Source organism: Panthera leo, chromosome C1, assembly GCF_018350215.1.
Source record: "Panthera leo isolate Ple1 chromosome C1, P.leo_Ple1_pat1.1, whole genome shotgun sequence".
NCBI classification, from domain to species: Eukaryota; Metazoa; Chordata; class Mammalia; order Carnivora; family Felidae; genus Panthera; species Panthera leo.
In genome coordinates this window covers 183957872-183975147 of record NC_056686.1, presented here as the reverse complement: position 1 = coordinate 183975147, position 17276 = coordinate 183957872, and the positions used below count along the sequence as shown (strand labels likewise).

Here is a 17276-nt window from a genome sequence, read left to right as displayed (position 1 = left end):
TAAGCTAATGTATAAAAGTTCTTTCCAATGCTTACTAAAATTACTTTAATAATAATTAAATTCTTAAATAATTAAATATTTAAAATAAATTAATTGAGCTCAAATTCAAGATGGGGAAATTCACAGTAGTGAGAAATAAGAGTTAACCCAAAGTAAGAGAGGGTGTGATGCTGAACAATTTACAGGAATATAGGAACCAGATATAAGTCTTAAAGTTGATGACCTTTAGTTTTAATTTCTATTAAGAAAGAGCAGTAAAGGCCATAAGCCCTTCAGCTACCAATACAAGGCTGGAATTAAACGGACCTCCTATAAATGAACTGGGGACTGGAAAATTCTCTATTGCAGTCCTATGGAGACAATAAAAAAGTTTGTTGTTGTTCATCTAGGATTTTGGATAAAAGGAAATCATCCCCTAGAAGCTGGAAGCCCAAGCTTGTTTTCGTCAATAAACAACAGCTCTTAGACATGGTGAGTACTCAATATTTGCTAAATATTTACATTTTACAAAGGGACATTCTCTTCTATGTTCCCTAGGACTTCTGTGAACACACGTTGGTAAGCAATACATGTCACTTTGCACCAATGAGGCATCAAAACATTTGCTCCCCAAGTAAAGTCATACTCAGCCTTTATTTTGCCACCATGTAAGGGATTGTTAAGAGTCCTTTTGAGGAACACAATGATGCTGAGTGGCATCCAGGAAGCTAAGACCTGGCAGTCGCTGGCAGGAAGGCCTGGTGCTCCCTGGCTTGACTGACATCCGAGTGCGTGATTTCCCAGCAGATGAGATGTTATAGTCTGTGGACACGTGGAGGGAGGGGCAGGTGTTGACCTCTGACCCACAGCCTTTGGCATTTCCTTTTTTCCTCAATTGAAAAACCATTTACAGTAAATTGTTAATGTTGTCATTCAACTTTGTCCCTAATGCCACCTGCCATTAGCCAATGCTTCACATGGTGTGGTAAAGACTGTTCTCTCTCTCTCTAGAAAAATGGAAGTATTACTTTTAAAGTTTGAAATATATATTTTATCCCTGTATCTCAGGTTAGATAATGAAGAACTCTAGCAGCTTTATTATATTGGGGTGGGGTGAAAGATGAATTTATCATAATGTGGCAGAAAAATCCAGAATTTCAGTTGGAAGAAAACAGCTTTCTATTAATCTCAGAATCTGATGGACCTGACTTTGATCGGTAGCTATATGACTTTAAGCAAATTGCTTAACAGTCCTGAACATTGTCTGTTCTTTTATCTGTAAAATAATAATAATACCTCCTTAATAGGGTTAACTTTAATACTATATACAAAATACATAATATACATAATAATATAATTAATACATTATGTAAAGTATTATATACAACTGATGTAAAGCTCATTAAAGTGAGTCTTTAAAAATAATTATTCTTTCTGTTTCCATTTTCCTTTTCTTCCACCAAATAATCTTTATTATTCTATAACCCAGTTTCATGTGCTTATTATTTGTTTTGCATGGTATGTTTCCGTTAATATTCTGGAGATGGGCAAGGTGGGAATAGACTTTATTGTTTTTTCATGTGTGTAGTTGTCTCTGGGCTAAAGTTCTTTCCCGTCCAGTAGTCCTCAGTAAGGATGATCATGGAAAAAATGAATACCTGTTCACTATCTGTTGCAATTACTATATACTGCACTTATCCTAAGATAAGTCTACTGCTCCCACATGAGGGTTTGTAATGGTTACTATGGCTATATAACAACTCCAGACCTTAGTATCTTTAAACAATGGCAGCATTTATTTTGTTCATGAATCTTCAAGTTGGCCAAGGATTGATGGGGATAGCTCCTCTCTGCTCATCTTGGGTCACTCTGGGTGGCTTGAAGGTTGGAGTCTGGGGTCATCTAAAGACTAGGCACTCTCATATCTAGAGGTGGATGCTGAAAGGACTCAAACAGTTAGAATATGGAATTGATAGGGATCCTCAGGCAGCTCTCCTAAAAATTTATATTATCCTAGATTTGCTCTGAGACCTTTTACAATGAGAGGTTGTGTAATAGAGCAGTGAAAAGCAAGACTATGAATACGAGATACCTTTGTGACTCTGGGTAAGATGCTTTGCCTCTGACTCTTTTTCTATAAAATGGGGATGCTATTTCTACTACTAGCCCCATAGTATGAGAGTGAGTTAAGTGCTTAGACTAGCACCTACCATGCAGAAAAGATTAGGCACACCGTTTACTATTGCTATTTAGCTCTCCTAAGTTTTACCATGCCTCTTTGATAGAGAATTCCATGCTTGTTCCTAACTGAGGTGAGGCAGCAGTACAGAGAAATCCTGTTCTTTCCACCAAGTAATAACAGATAGCTCTCTTATTTCCCAGATATCATTCCTTTTAGATATAGTTTAGAGAGGGTAGATGACCCTGGAGGTTGTAAAACTATTAAGCAAAGTGGAGGACAAGGCATATAATCACGGGCATGTGAAAGAAAGCCTGAATGCTTTTCAGATGAAAAGATAAGAAGAAATTCTAATGGCTAACTTGCTTTGCTCTCTTACTCTGTTATGCACTGCTTCTAAGCCCCCAAATAAGTATAATTTAATATTTATTTGAATTATCTCATTGCATTATCACATCAAGCAGGAACAATATCGAGATTTTTGAAGGTAAGGTAACTGAGATACAAAAAGTAAAAAGTATTTCATACAAAGTTATATAGACTGGGATTCAAACTCAGATTGTCTTGTTTTCACATCTATGCTCTTAACCACTGTGTCATTTTTAAAACAAAAAATCCTGAGTAGCTTCCATTCTGAGGTAAGTAGATTGATATCTGTATAGATTGGCATAGGTCCAGGCAGAAGGAAGGGGTATGAACAGGGATCTTCCCCAAACCAAAATATTACTACTTAGGTAAAATTCCTTGGACCATAAACTTGTGTGTACATAACCACGATTCTCCTCTCTTGGTTTGGGAAGATATACAAATTCTTTATTTACCATTGGGAGAAAACAAGACAGATGTGATGAGCATTTCAGCAAATATACATGGTCTCTTATCAACAGCAAAATGTTTGGGAAACTGGCAAAATGTTGGGTCAGGAAACCCAACCACAGAGCCACTTTGGGCTTGGAAACAAAGGTTCCTTTAAGTACTTGAAAGATATGAACCCTATTGCTATTGTTAAGCACATAGAAGAAAGGAATCAACTCTGGAAAAGAGAAGAGGCATCTTATGATAATGAAATGGTCACTTGTCAGACATTACGTCTAAGAAAAATGTATAAACAAAGGGCATAAAGAAACAATCAATTTCCTCAAAGGTGCTGTTTTAGGGAATGACTGTTCTTTACAGATAATTGCAACTTGAGTAATATTTTATTCCTTTCAATTCATGTGAAATGATTTTGCCATTGGTTATTTTTTTTTTTATTAGCTAAGGAAACACATTACCTCCATTTAATGCAGGTTTTATTTTATCTTCACCTGCTTTTCAAAGGAGGTTCTAGGCTATTTTAGGCTTTATGAAAAGCAATATTCTTCTCCAGAGAGGACATGAATAATATCCTGTGCTCTTAGGAAACATTCTGGTATCTATGAAAGCATGAAACTTTGGGGTACAATGTAGTATTCTGGAAATGTCACTCATCTTTTTTGGAGGCCTTGCTTCCCATACTAATTTTACTTCCAAATAGCTGTATGGTTTGATCAGATTCCTGGTTCTCAGTTTCCCTGTCTAAAATAACAAGGTTATTCTCTAAGTAAGCAAGCTGCTATCTAGCTCTTAAATTTTATGGGTTCTTTGATCAGTAAGCACATTTACAAATCATTCTAGTTTTAATCTTGGTAAACTACAGGGGCGTATACAATAATCTTGAACTCAGAGATGGATGAATTTTGTTCAAGTAAAAGTTGTTTCACATAATAATGGAGTTAAAGAAAAAGTGGTTCTTCTTCCTAGGGTTTTGGATTCTTAGTGGGTAAGCCAGGATTAGAAATAACTGCCCTGCTTATTTCACAGGGTGGAAGATCAAATACAAAGTCCTTTTGAAGCCATATTTCTTTTTGTTACTCACCCTAGGCTAATGAGAGCAGAGTCTTGTCTTTCTTCTCCCTGAAGCCCAGACAGTCCATGACATGGCATGATACCCAAAGCATAACATTTTTAAATGAATGAATTAAAACCTTTTTTTTTTTTTCTGGGACAACTCCATGGAATCTTTGTGACTTTCACAAACAAACCTTGGATTTGCACTATGATAGTAAAAGTATGTGGAGGTTAGATTTGTGCTAAGATGGTCACGGACACGCAGTTGCTACTCAATCATCAGCACCCTTTTGATAATAATGATGTACATGCTTTGTTCATTAGTTTGTGAAATCTGGATTCCCTGCTTTTACTTTATGAATCTGTATGATATATTTAGTATAGACAAAAAATTTTAATGTGAATTTTCCAAACTATTCCCTCTTTTAATTGAAAATTTAAGGCAAGCAAATTTCAAGGGTAAATATTCAGGTTTTTGAAGTGTGGAATTACTCAGCCATTATTGGTGACTTGGTTTATCCATTGATAGCTGCTGGAAGGTTCTTTCTGCTTTCTTTTTTCATTGATGCATTGTTCTATGCCGTTTTCATGGGTGCATTAATTGTTAAGGACTCATTTTGTAGACAATTGATAATGTGAATTTGCTGAAAAGTACAATGCAAAAGTTTTGACTGAATTTGTTTCTTGGCCTCCTTTTAATTAATCAGTCTCATTTAGAATTCTTGGAATGGATATTTGAGACCAATGGTGTAGAACAAAAAATATACTGGATGGAGAAATAATAGATCTGGTAAAAGTTGAATAAATAAATTCAAATATGTTTGATTTTAATTAAATGAGTTTGGTGATTGCTAATGGGTTGGCATTACACTTTGGAGGTTTTCAGAGAGTTAAGAAACTTTAAATTGAAAAAAAGTATATTGTAAAATCAAAGTTCAGCTAGTAAATGATTTATTTCATCAATTCATTTGAATACACCATCCATCCTTAGCATTTCTGAGGACTGTACATTATAACTATGTGGCTGAATATAATGCCTAATAATTTGCAGATTGCTTTGTTGGTCCTGACATATCTCGCCATTTATAATGAAGAGACTCTTGTGAATAAGCGTTGTAACCTTCACAAGCTTTCGAGAAGGCCAAGTTGAAGTGAAAAAACAAAGCCCTGTAAAACCACCTCACTATAAATTGGCTTTAATCTGAATGCTGTTTTCCTTGGAATATAGGGAATGTTTTTATTCTTGTCTTGGACCTCATGTAGCATTTTTCTTAGACTTTGCAATGAAGGATTTTATTGGGCTCTATTATTTGTTCAAGTGTTTTTATAGCTAGATAGTAAGGACATGAAGGGGTTAGAGAGATTAATAATGCAAAGAATGCACATTGCCGACAGAATAGGAGTAATTTCTTTTAATATTGCAAAGTTCATTAATAAAAGACTACCTCATAATTTTAAAAGCTATGGCGATGCCATCATACAAGGACAATGTGAGTGTTAGGTGAGTTTTGTATGTGTCTTCCACACAGTGCTCAGTGCCGCTCTTAACAACTTTACCAACAATTTACCCTTCTGAACGTTGCTTGATTTTTCATGTAGAAGTGTCTCTTACTTTCCTTTGATAGGAAAATACAGAGGTGAAATGATAGGCTATTTGTAGATGTTAATTTGAAAGAAAATCCTTTCCTTTCAAAAATGTGTTTTCATTGTTTTGATGGCATCAGGACTTATCTTTTTAAATGAAATCTGTATACAGCAATATCAGTATCTTTTTTTAAAAAAGTTTATTTATTTTGAGAGAGACAGAGACAGCGTGAATGGGTGAGGGGCAGAGAGAGAGAGAGAGAAGATCCCAAGCAGGCTTTGGTGCTGCCAGTTCAGAGCCCCATATGGGGCTCAAATTCATGAAACTGTGAGATCAGGACTTGAGCTGAAACCAAAAGTCAGATGCTTAACCAACTGAGCCACTCGGGTGCCCCAATACCAACCAGTATCGTCTACAAAAATGTTTTGCAGATAAGCAAAAGTAAATAATGTGGTTATATTTAGTCATAGACTCTTTTGGAAAAAAGGCAGGGGATTTGGATTGTAGTTTGAACTTTGATTAGCTATTATTATTTCGGGAAAGTCACAGGATTGTATTGCATTAAACTTTAATGTAATCCTCACTACTTCAGCTTCTTTGGGATGGAAACATACAATAAAAGTGCGCTGTGGAGACAACAATTAATCCATTTAAGGAAGGTATTTGGGTAGAAAATAGTTTAACTTGCTTTATAAAAATAGGTGATTTGTTAAGGAAATATTTCTATTGTTTTTCTTTTTTATTGCTATATAATTGGCATGTACCAGTACTAGTCTCAGATATATACATAGTGACTTGATATTTGTATATATTGCACAATGATCACCACAATGTCTAGTTAGCTTCCATCACCACACAGTTACAAATTTTTTTCTTGGGATGAGAACTTTTAAGATCTACTCTCTTAGACACATTTGAATATATGATATAGTATTTCAACTATAATCACCATGCTATAAATTCCATCCCCCTGACTTGTTTATTTTATAACCAGAAGGTTGTACCTTTTGACTCCCTTCACCCATTTTGTCCATCCCCAAACCACCACCTCTGGCAACTACCAGTCTGTTCTCTGTATCTATGAGTTGGGTTATTTTTTTTCCTTTTAGTTTCCACATATAAGTGAGACCATACAGTATTTGTCTTTCTCTGCCTCGCTTGGTTCACATAATGCTCTCAATGTCCATCAGTGTTGTCGCAAATGGCAAGTTTTCCATATATATGTATATAGACACACACACACACACACACACACACACACACACACACATCACACTTTCTTCATCCATTCATCCATGGATAGATACTTAGGTTGCCTCCATGTCTTGGTTATTATAAATAAGGATGCAATGAGCATGAGAGTGCAGATATCTTGTCGAGTTAGTGTTTTTGTTCCCTTTAATTAAATATCCAGAGTGGAATTTCTGGATCATATGGTAACTCCATTTTTACTATTTGAGGAACCTCCATACTGTTTTCCATAGTGGCTGTACCAGTTTACATTGCCACCAACAGTGTACAAGGGTTCCCTTTTCTTCACATCCTTGCTGCTACTTGTTATTTCTTGCCTTTTTGATAGTAGCCATTAAAACAGTTGTGAGATGATATCTCATTGCGTTTGATTTGTATTTCCTTGATGAATAATGATATTGAGCACTTTTTCATGTACCTGTTAGCCATCTGTATTTCTTCTTTGGAAAAAAAGTCTATTCAGATCCTCTGCTCATTTTAAATTAGATTGTTTGGTTTTTTGCTATTGAGTTGTACGAATTCTTCATATATTTTGGGTATTAACTCTTTATCAGATATATGATTTGCAAATATTTTCTCCCATGTAGTAGACTGCCTTTTCATTTTGTTGACTGTTTACTTTGCTGTACAAAAAGATTTTGCTTTTTACTTTTTCAGTTTGATGTAGCCCACTTGTTTATTTTTACTATTGTTCTCTTTGCTTTTGGTTTCAAATAAAAAAAAATCATTGCCAAGACCAGTGGGAAGGAGCTTACCCCTTAAGTTTTCTTCTAGGAGTTTTATCATTTACATTCAAGTGTTTAATAAATTTTGAGTTGATTTTTGTGGCTATTGTAAGATGGGAGTCCAGTTTCATTCTTTGGCATGTGGCTATCCAGTTTTCAAAAAAAAAAAACCCACCATTTATTGAAGAGACTGTTTTTTCCATCTATTATGTTGTTGACTTTTTGTCACAAATTAATCAACCATATATGCATGGGTTTATTTCTGGCTATTATGTTCCATTGATGTATGTGTCTATTTTTATGTCAATACCATACTGTGTTGATTACTGTAGGTTTGTAAAATAGTTAAAAATGTTTATATTTTAATATTGTTTATAAATATATATTAGGCTATGTAATGTATCTAGAAAATTTTATATTTATTGAAGTTCTATAGTTTATGAATATCAGATACAAGGCAGTATAAAGGAAAGAATCCTAGAGTAGGAATGAAGAAATCTGTTTTTTGCCTTTTCAACTCTCTTAAGGTATGTGATCCTGGGTAAATGACTTAACATTTCTAGGATTCAGTTTTCTTTTTTCTTTTTTTTCTTTTTTTTTTTTTTTTTAATGCTTATTTATTTTTGAGACAGAGAGAGACAGAGCATGAATGGGGGAGGGGCAGAGAGGGAGACACAGAATCGGAAGCAGGCTCCAGGCTCTGAGCCATCAGCCCAGAGCCTGACGCGGGGCTCGAACTCACGAACCGTGAGATCGTGACCTGAGCTGAAGTCGGACGCTCAACCGACTGAGCCACCCAGGCGCCCCTAGGGTTCAGTTTTCTGAACCATTTAGTTTGTGGGGTAGATTAGATGACTTTAAGATAATTTTGACTCATGTATTTCATGATTCCATGATCATAAATTATAATACACTGAACTATTAAAATGGCAGAAATGACTGGATAATGCATTTCTTTATAAGTAATTCTTAAATAATTGTATTAAAGAGCCAACCAATTGTATTTCTTAAGCATTTTATTTTTTAATAGTAAAAAACACTCAATAATAACATTTCTAATTAGTACTACTCTCCTATTTTTAATTCAATATCATATTATTATTACTAGACCTATTATTAAAAAGCTTACTAGTTGTTTCATTCTAATTCTTTCCTGCCTGGTAAATAGATGGTAAAATTCTGGTAAAATTCTGTCTCTTCTGTCTGCTGCGAGGATGTTCTATGAACCTAACTAGTGATGATACTAGGAGAAGCCTATCAGGCAGAGGTAAGCCCATTGTATTGTGAGCCAAGAGGTTGAAAGCCAAGATGAATTCAATAATGGAAATAATTCTTTAATTTTGGCATTGCAATTTCCAATCATGGGCACAGTTTAATTTTTTGACAAAGATCCATTGATTCATTCATTCATTCACCTGTATTTATTGGGACTTGTCATTGTGCTAATGCAGGAGATAGAGATGAATACCCTCAAGATGTTCAATCTCATGCTCACTTTGAATATTCTTCTTGACAGTTTTTAAATTTGATTTAAGCTAAAGTAGTGGCTTCTGGGTTTTTTTTTTCCACAAAAGGCCATTCGAATTTACAAATCATATTCAGCTAGCATTCATATAGAGTGGTACTTTTGAGTCTAGATTGTCACCTCAATTTGCCTTCCAACCCCCTGCAAACATTTTGTTTATGAGTATCATCACTTTTGTTTAATTAATGACTGATTTACTTAAGAATTAAGATGCATGGTACATGCAGAAATGGAACATAATAGCTCAGAAATAAACCCATGCATATATGGTTGATCAATTTGTGACAAAAAGTCAACAACATAATAGATGGAAAAAACAGTCTCTTCAATAAATGGTGTGTTTTTTTTGAAAACTGGATAGCCACATGCCAAAGAATGAAACTGGACTCCCATCTTACAACAGCCACAAAAATCAACTCAAAATTTATTAAACACTTGAATGTAAGTGATAAAACTCCTAGAAGAAAACTTAAGGGATAAGCTCCTTCCCACTATTCCCTTCCCACATTTTCTGCTTTATTGTTTCTCACCACTGACTTTCAAACTAGTGGGGTGGTGGGAGCAGATGTTCCCTCTTCATCTCTGGACACCTTAGGCAGATTCCATAGTTTCCTTAGTACTTTTCTTAAGTAATAGTTTCTGGTGTGATAAAATAATATTCTATTATCAAAGCATTACTATTTATTCCCATTTAAAGCTTTTTCCATACCCTTGGAATCTGTTCTTGGTAATCTGTTCTGGTTACCATTGCTAAGTATCAAACCATCCCAAAGTTTAGTGGCTTTACACCACAACACTCATTTGTTTTTCTCATCAACCTATAATTTGGACACAGCTAGGTGGGAATAGCTAATTTCTATCCCACATATATCAGCTGAGTTGAGTCTGTTGGTGGCTAGAAGATCCCGTTCACAAGGCTGGCAGGTAGGTTCAGAATGTTGTCTGGGAAGCAGCCAGGACTTAGTTTCTCTTTACATAGAATTCTTCTCCATCTGCTTAGACTTTCTCACAATATGGTGAATCAGTTCCAAAAGCAATATACCAAGAGAACAAAGATGAGAGTACATTATGCTGCTTCCGGTCCTTTGGGATCTGAGTGGAGGAGGGAGTGAAAGGGGGTGAAAGGGGAGTGAAAGGGAGTGGAGGGGGCAGGAAATGAGAAGGTATCATTTGATTGGTCAGGTAGTAATCTGGCATTAGTGTTCTCCGGGTTTTAGAGATAGCCAAAAGCTTGATCTTTCTCTTCTTGGGAGATTTTGTGGCCTTTTAGAGTACCCACCCTCACCAGGGACTCCTTGCACTGTTCTCTAAAGCAAGTGATGCTCCTTCAACTGGAGCCTTATAAGTTCTTCCTTTGGATCATTTTCTGGTGTACAAACCACACAGACTTTGTTGGTGGGGGGTGGGGGTGACCTAGTTCTGGTATTCAGAATTAACGACTTAATCTTATCCAAGCCCAGCTCCTTTCAAAGGGCGTCCTTCTGTCCATCACAGATAGAAATGAAATTTTCTCACATTGTAGCTGCCTTTTTTTTTTTTTTTAAAAAAAACCATTATCAGCGACAGCTTCCGTTCATGTAACCTTTTATAAGGACTCAACCACTATTACCCAAATCACAAGAGACTTATCTCAAACTTTTTAGGAGGTTCATAAGGTTCATCCTTTCCCCAAAATGGGTCTGAAGTTGGTGGCCAGAAGTTCCTGTCTTCTTCAGGAGGAGAATGGGAAACACAAAATACCCCAACAGCTTACTCCTTAGAGTTTCTCTCTAAGATAGAACCATTTTTTATCTGTCTTCGTTATCTCTCTTTTATATAGTCTTGAGATGTAGGTGATCGGCTTCAAGTGGCAGAGCCAGGTTTTGTCTACCATATTAATAAATCCTGTGTATATATTCTGGTACTACATAGGATATGTAAACATTTAGTAACTTAAGGTTTTTGTTCTCAGTGTTGGATACTTGGTAACAACTGAGATAACAGTGTCCCACTTTCACATCCTATAACATAGGCATTTTAATTACATATAAATTCTTTGACCTTAAGATCACATATTTTGTTGGTATACAGAACAATTATATACCTAGTCAAATGAATAACTAAAGGACTAAAGAAATTCCCCTTTCCAGGAACACCCACAAGCCAACTCACATCACTGAAGGTATATTTCTAACTGGCAGGTCTTGCACTGCAGTGTTCGAGTTCTTATATCATTATGGTGGGTACAGTTTTGTGGCACTGTGTGGAGTCTGGAATAAAATTAGTCATTGTTTCAATGCAGTCAATAAAATAAGTTGAGCTCATTGTATTCACAGAGCAGGCATGTGTAACCAGCACATCTGGCATTGTCTGAAATGTAGGTGAATTCCCAAAGATGGAAATTCAATTTCTTGTAGCTCATAGAGACGTAAACTCTACTCACTACAGTCCATAGACCAGAAAGAAACTGAAAAATTTTTAATTGGGAAAGAAACATAATGGTTTGAGGCATATAGTGCTTCAAACCAGATTAACATTAGCTTAAACCTGGTCTCCTATATAAAAAATATGTATTGAGAAAATACTGTTGGGACTTTCTGCCAGACAATGAAGAGAAGACTAAGATCCCCCACTCCCACCCCAATCAAGGAGGTAAGAAGTCTGGAGGCTCAATCAATATATGTTTGATTATCAGCTGAATATCATATAAGAACAAATATCTAATACAGTCCATGGGCATTGGATGGGCATAGTACATTCAATGGGCATTGAGTAAATGTTTTTTAAGCACATGGACAAACAAATACATAGTGAAGAGGTTGGATTGAGCTGTCCCAGGGCACCAGCAATAGTCAGGAAAGATCTTGTGGGTCAAAAGGGAGGTTCTTGATGTTTTATTTTATCGGTTAACTCCTAATTGATGTGACTGCAGTATGATGAATGAAATTGTTTTGCTTGGATAAGATAGATTTCACTATTTCAGTGACTTGAATAGGAGAAAAGATTGTGTCACTGCCTTGGGAATGAAATAAATGGAGGAAAGGAAAGAATAAATCAGGTGAAGATGAAAACCCTCAGCTTGGGGCTGTCTTTATATTCAGCCATAGAATCACTGCAAAAACTTTCCTACTCTACTTTTCACGTTAATCTTACAAACACAGTCCATAAGTGGGACGGGAGGTAGAGTTTTGTTTATTTTTAATGGTGAGGTTTTTTTTTTTCTTTTAATCGTGTCAGTACACAAGTGGTAGATTTGGCCACGGGCTGCAATTGAAACTTTTTCTTTTAAGTTTTGAAGAGGAGCAGAGTTGACCTGGCTTACTTAAATTTATTGTGAGAAGTTTTTCTTAAATGAAATTCTGGCTTTGGGAAAGGGAATTTGAGTGATAGAGAAGTAGGAGAGGGGTGGAGGATGTTTGATTTAACCAGTGCAGAGTTTCAATGCTTAAGGGAAGTATACCTTAACCTTCCAGAAATGAGGCAAGAAAGTGCTTCATTCAAAAGGAAAAAATACCATGAAGAAGCACTGACTAGCTGCACCATTTACCATCACACAGTAAAGGTTACTTAAATTTTTAGCTAGTTGATTCTCTTATGCTGTGAACCTTATTGTTGATTTTGTTTCCTAAATGTATTTTCTAATCTGTAAGTACCTATGGGTAGAGGCCTTCTAAATGTCAAAACCTGAGAGAAAATCATTGCCCCTATACTTCTGTATTATACTTGTTTGCCAAAAAAATCATTTGAAACTTTTTTTTCCTGTCTGAAAGAAAGATCTTCAACAGGGCCATTCTGCTGAATAATTAGTTTGTGCAAACATACCTTTGCACCCCTGAGTGAGAGCTTTTACTTTTTAAGCATTGTTAGAGAAACCCCAGTGTATGAAGTGAATTTAGAGGATGCCTTCCTTCTTCAGACAAACTCTTCACCCTTCCCACTCAGAAAGGTTCTGATTTGTGGTTAAGTATTATTCTAATTTGTGTGTGTATGTTAAAAACAGTTCTGTTCAACACAGAACTGAAAGGTTGTACTGTTCTTCTTTATTCATGTGTTGATGTTTGTTTGAATTTGTGTATTAGAGCTGGCATCTCTGTGGTTTATTTTAGGTTATAAATTCTTAGAGGACAGGAATTGTTACTCTCAGATTAACTTTGTATATCTTCCAGCATGGGTCTATGTATATACAAAAGCTTAATGCATTCAATCTGTTGAAAAATTACTGGGTCTGGGATTCTTCAAGGGTAAAATTGTATTCTATAATATTTTTACTTAAACATGGAATCCATCCAGATTGATTCTTTCACAGAGCTGTCCCAATGTAAGATTATATATGAAGGAGAATGAAAGCAAAATGCTTTCGTTTTACCAACATGTAAGAACAGAGGGGGGATAACTCACACCTAATGTGCGTCTACTGTATGACAGGTAATCTCTTTTACACAGGTTACCTCAATGACTATTCACAAGGTAAGAGGGAGAGGATTATAAAGGATTATGAACAATCATAGTATTTAGAGTAGACTTTGAATTCCTATTGAATTCCTTTTAATTCCTATTCTGCTACTAAACTGTGTAATCCTGAGAATTTTACTTAACTTCTCTGAAACCCTGTTTACTAATTATAATACCTATCTCACAGAATAATTATAAGAATTGTAAATGGATGTTATTGTTATCAAAGGAGGAATTACTGTGCTCATTTGATAAATGAGGAAACTGAGGATAGTAGTATTACATGATCTACCCAAGGTCACATTGCAAATGCCTGGCAGATTTTCTCTTCCAAGTCCTATGAAAACTTAAGAGCTGAACAGCATTAGAAAGAATATGGTTAACTTGGGCTTTGGATATAATTGTGCTGAGAGGTGTTCTCAACAATGAGCAAGGAGCAGTGATCATATCTGAGTAGCAGTACAATGGAGAAGATAGGCTGGGGTGTTTGCCATTTGTATTAGTTAAGATGAGATTTGCTCATGAGTGAAAGGGAACCCAAAACAGCAATGGATTTAAGAATATGGAAGTATGCTTCTCCTTCATGTAAATGTAGGCAGTCTAGAGTTGATGTGTTGATACCAGAAGGGTTCATTTAGTCTCACTTTGTCTTGTGTTCTGCAAACAGGAGCTTCCATCTTGTGGTCGCAAGTGGCTACTTGGTGTCTTGCCAGTCTATCTCCATTTTATACAGCAGGAAGGAGGGAAGAAGGAGAAGGCATGCTCTCACCCTCTTGGAACCCTTCCAAAAAGTTGTGTTCACCACTTCTACTTATATTCCATTGCCCAGGTTGTAGTCACATGACCACACAAGCTGCAAGAAGCCATGAGCTTATCTGGGAGTTCTGTGACTGAGTTTCCTTGGAGGACAGATATTGGGGGACAACCAAAAGTCTCTGCCACACTGTTTATCTGGTTTTTGTGTGTATGTGTGTGCTTGCCAAACTGGTTTGAATGAAGTTGTTTCTTTTCTACTTATTCCTATGCTTTCAATTTGATTAAGAAACTATTTTTATTAAGAAGGGGTTTTACCTTCATAGTTGGAACATTTGGGTTTTCAACTATAGACATAATTCATTTAAAGGAGTATATAAAATGTTCTACAAATTATTTGTTTTATTAATAATAAGATGTTATCAAAACTAAGTTTTAATGATGATAGCATTTTACTTTAAAAAATATACATGATAATGACTATTTAAAGAAATGAAATGTCTAGGAATAATTAGCACTTCTCTTAGTAAAATGTAACTCCTCTTTATATATTTAATCTATATCCAACTTGTAGCGAGGCTTGAGTAAATCACAAACTTAACTTGCTATACTGTAACCCAAGAACCATTTCATACCTGCCTTTGTATCCTGGGCAAACTACTCTATAATAGGTTTTAGCCTACTAGTAGGTAGAAGAGGCTAAATAGCCAGTAAATGAATAAATAGAAGAATGAATACTTAGAGTATAAGATGAAGTAATAAGTGTCCCTCCAAAGTAGAGAAATAATTTTAGCCTTAATCTTTTGTAGTTTTAGGGTAGCTTTATTTCATATGTCCAGCCATTAGGACTGCAGAAGATTTTCATTTCAAAAGCCCTTGAAGAAATCTCAGTTTCTCAGGAAAAATACATCTTTGGGAGTTGTTAATAGCTTATAAGGAGGAAAGTCCTGGTTAGTCTTCTAAGCATCTTCTTTCTTCTTTGGTTTCTTTCATTTGCCCTTAGACTTCTAGAAAAACAAAGGAACCATTCTAGAAGAATAGTTAAGTCAGCTTTCATGGAAACACAATGATAGTCATTGTCTTATTAACTTTTGAGTTTCTATAAAATCTTATAAATGCTTTAGAATCTAAAGTATAGATTTAACATAAAAATAACATTGTTTTTCCTGCATATCATACAGGTAGCTGATGATTATAGAAATAAGAGAAAAATATATAGGCATGATTCATAATCATTTCCAGTCACCTAGAGTTTATATAATTTAAAAAACACTTCAATATATTTTTCCAGAGTTTTCCCCTTTCTCCCTGACTTCTGCCTTGTGCCTTTCCTCTCTCTTTTCCTTCTTCCTTCTTTCTCTCATTTTATCTATAAAAAAAATCATATTGCAGATACAATTTGATATCTTCTTTATCACTTAAAATCATAAGTGTCCATGTCATTAATTATTTTTTGATGAATGATTTTGAACACTATCACATATTTCTATAGTATGGAAATAGTATAATCAAGCATTTCCTTATTGTTGAGTATTTTTATATAGCACAAGGTTTTATATGATGCTGCCATAAATATCTTTATATGATTAATTGACATCTGTCTAATTTCCTTATGCTAGATTTCTAGTTGTAGGATTCCCAAGTCAAATATATATCACCTTTGAAAGATTGCAAATAGTTGTTATTCTTTTATGTTCCAAAAAGAGACTGTTTGCATTCCCAGCTATGTGGGAGTTTAAAATAAGGAATTAATACCCCAAACCATAAGATACATAAGAATGAACTTAGCTAAAGAGGTAAAAGGTCTCTACTCTGAAAACTACAAAACACTCATAAGAGAAATTAAAGATGACACAAAGAAATGAAAAAACATTCCATGCTCATGGATTGGAAGAACAAATATTATTAAAATGTTTATACTATGCAAAGTAATCTAAAGATTTAATGCAAACTCTATCAAAATACCAACAACATTTTTCACAGAGCTAGAACAAAGTACTAAAATTTGTATGGGGCCACAGAAGACCCCAATTAGTCAAAGCAACCTTGAAAAGGAAAGCAAAGCTGGAGGTATCACAATTCTTGACTTCAAGTTATATTACAAAACTATATTGATAAACACAGTATGGTATCAGCACAAAAATAGACACATAGATCAGTGGAACAGCACAGAAAACTCAAAAGTGAACCCGTAACTATATGGTCACGTAATCTTCAACAAAGCAGGAAAGAATATCCAGTGTAAAAAAAGACAGTCTCTTCAATGAGTGGTGTTGGAAAAACTGGACAGCAACATGTAAAAGAATTAAATTGGACCACTTTCTTACATCCTACACAAAAATAAATTCAAAATGAATGAAAGAGCTAGAGGAGAACACAGGTATTAATGTCTTTGGCATTTGCTGTAGCAACTTCCTTCTAGATATATCTCTGGATCAATGGAAACAAAAGCAAAAATAAACTATTGAGACTTCATCAAAATAAAAACCTTCTGCACAGTGAAGAAAACTATCAACAAAAAATCAACAAAACCTAAATGGGAGAAGATATTTACAAATGAAATAGTGATAAAGGATTAGTATCCAAAATCTATAAAGAACTTATAAAATGCAATACCCAAAAACATAATCTAATTAGAAATGGGAAGAAAACATGAATAGGCATTTTTCCAAAGAAGATATACAGATGGCCAACAGACATATGAAAACATGCTCAACATCACTCATGATCAGAGAAATACAAATCAAAACTACAAAGAGATATCACCTCACATCTGTCAGAGTGGCTAAAATTAACACAAGAAACAGATGTTAGTGAGGATGCAGAGAAAGGGGAACCCTCTTGCACTGTTGGTGGGAATGGAAACTGGTGAAGCCACTGTGCAAAATAGTAGGGAGATTCCTCAAAAAGTTAAAAAATAGAACTACCCTATGATCCAGCAATTGCACTGCTAGGTATTTACCTAAAAATAAAAAAAAA

The 17276-nt window shown here is 35.2% G+C and overlaps 1 long non-coding RNA gene across 1 annotated transcript in view; it reads left to right on the top strand.

Moving 5' to 3' along the window:
* The first annotated feature begins 406 nt into the window (after nt 1-406).
* Nucleotides 407-17276, top strand: part of LOC122228398 — an 81420-nt gene continuing 64550 nt past the window's right edge. The window contains exon 1 of the long non-coding RNA XR_006206553.1: nt 407-471. This is a non-coding gene — a long non-coding RNA (uncharacterized LOC122228398). The remainder of the gene's footprint in view (nt 472-17276) is intronic.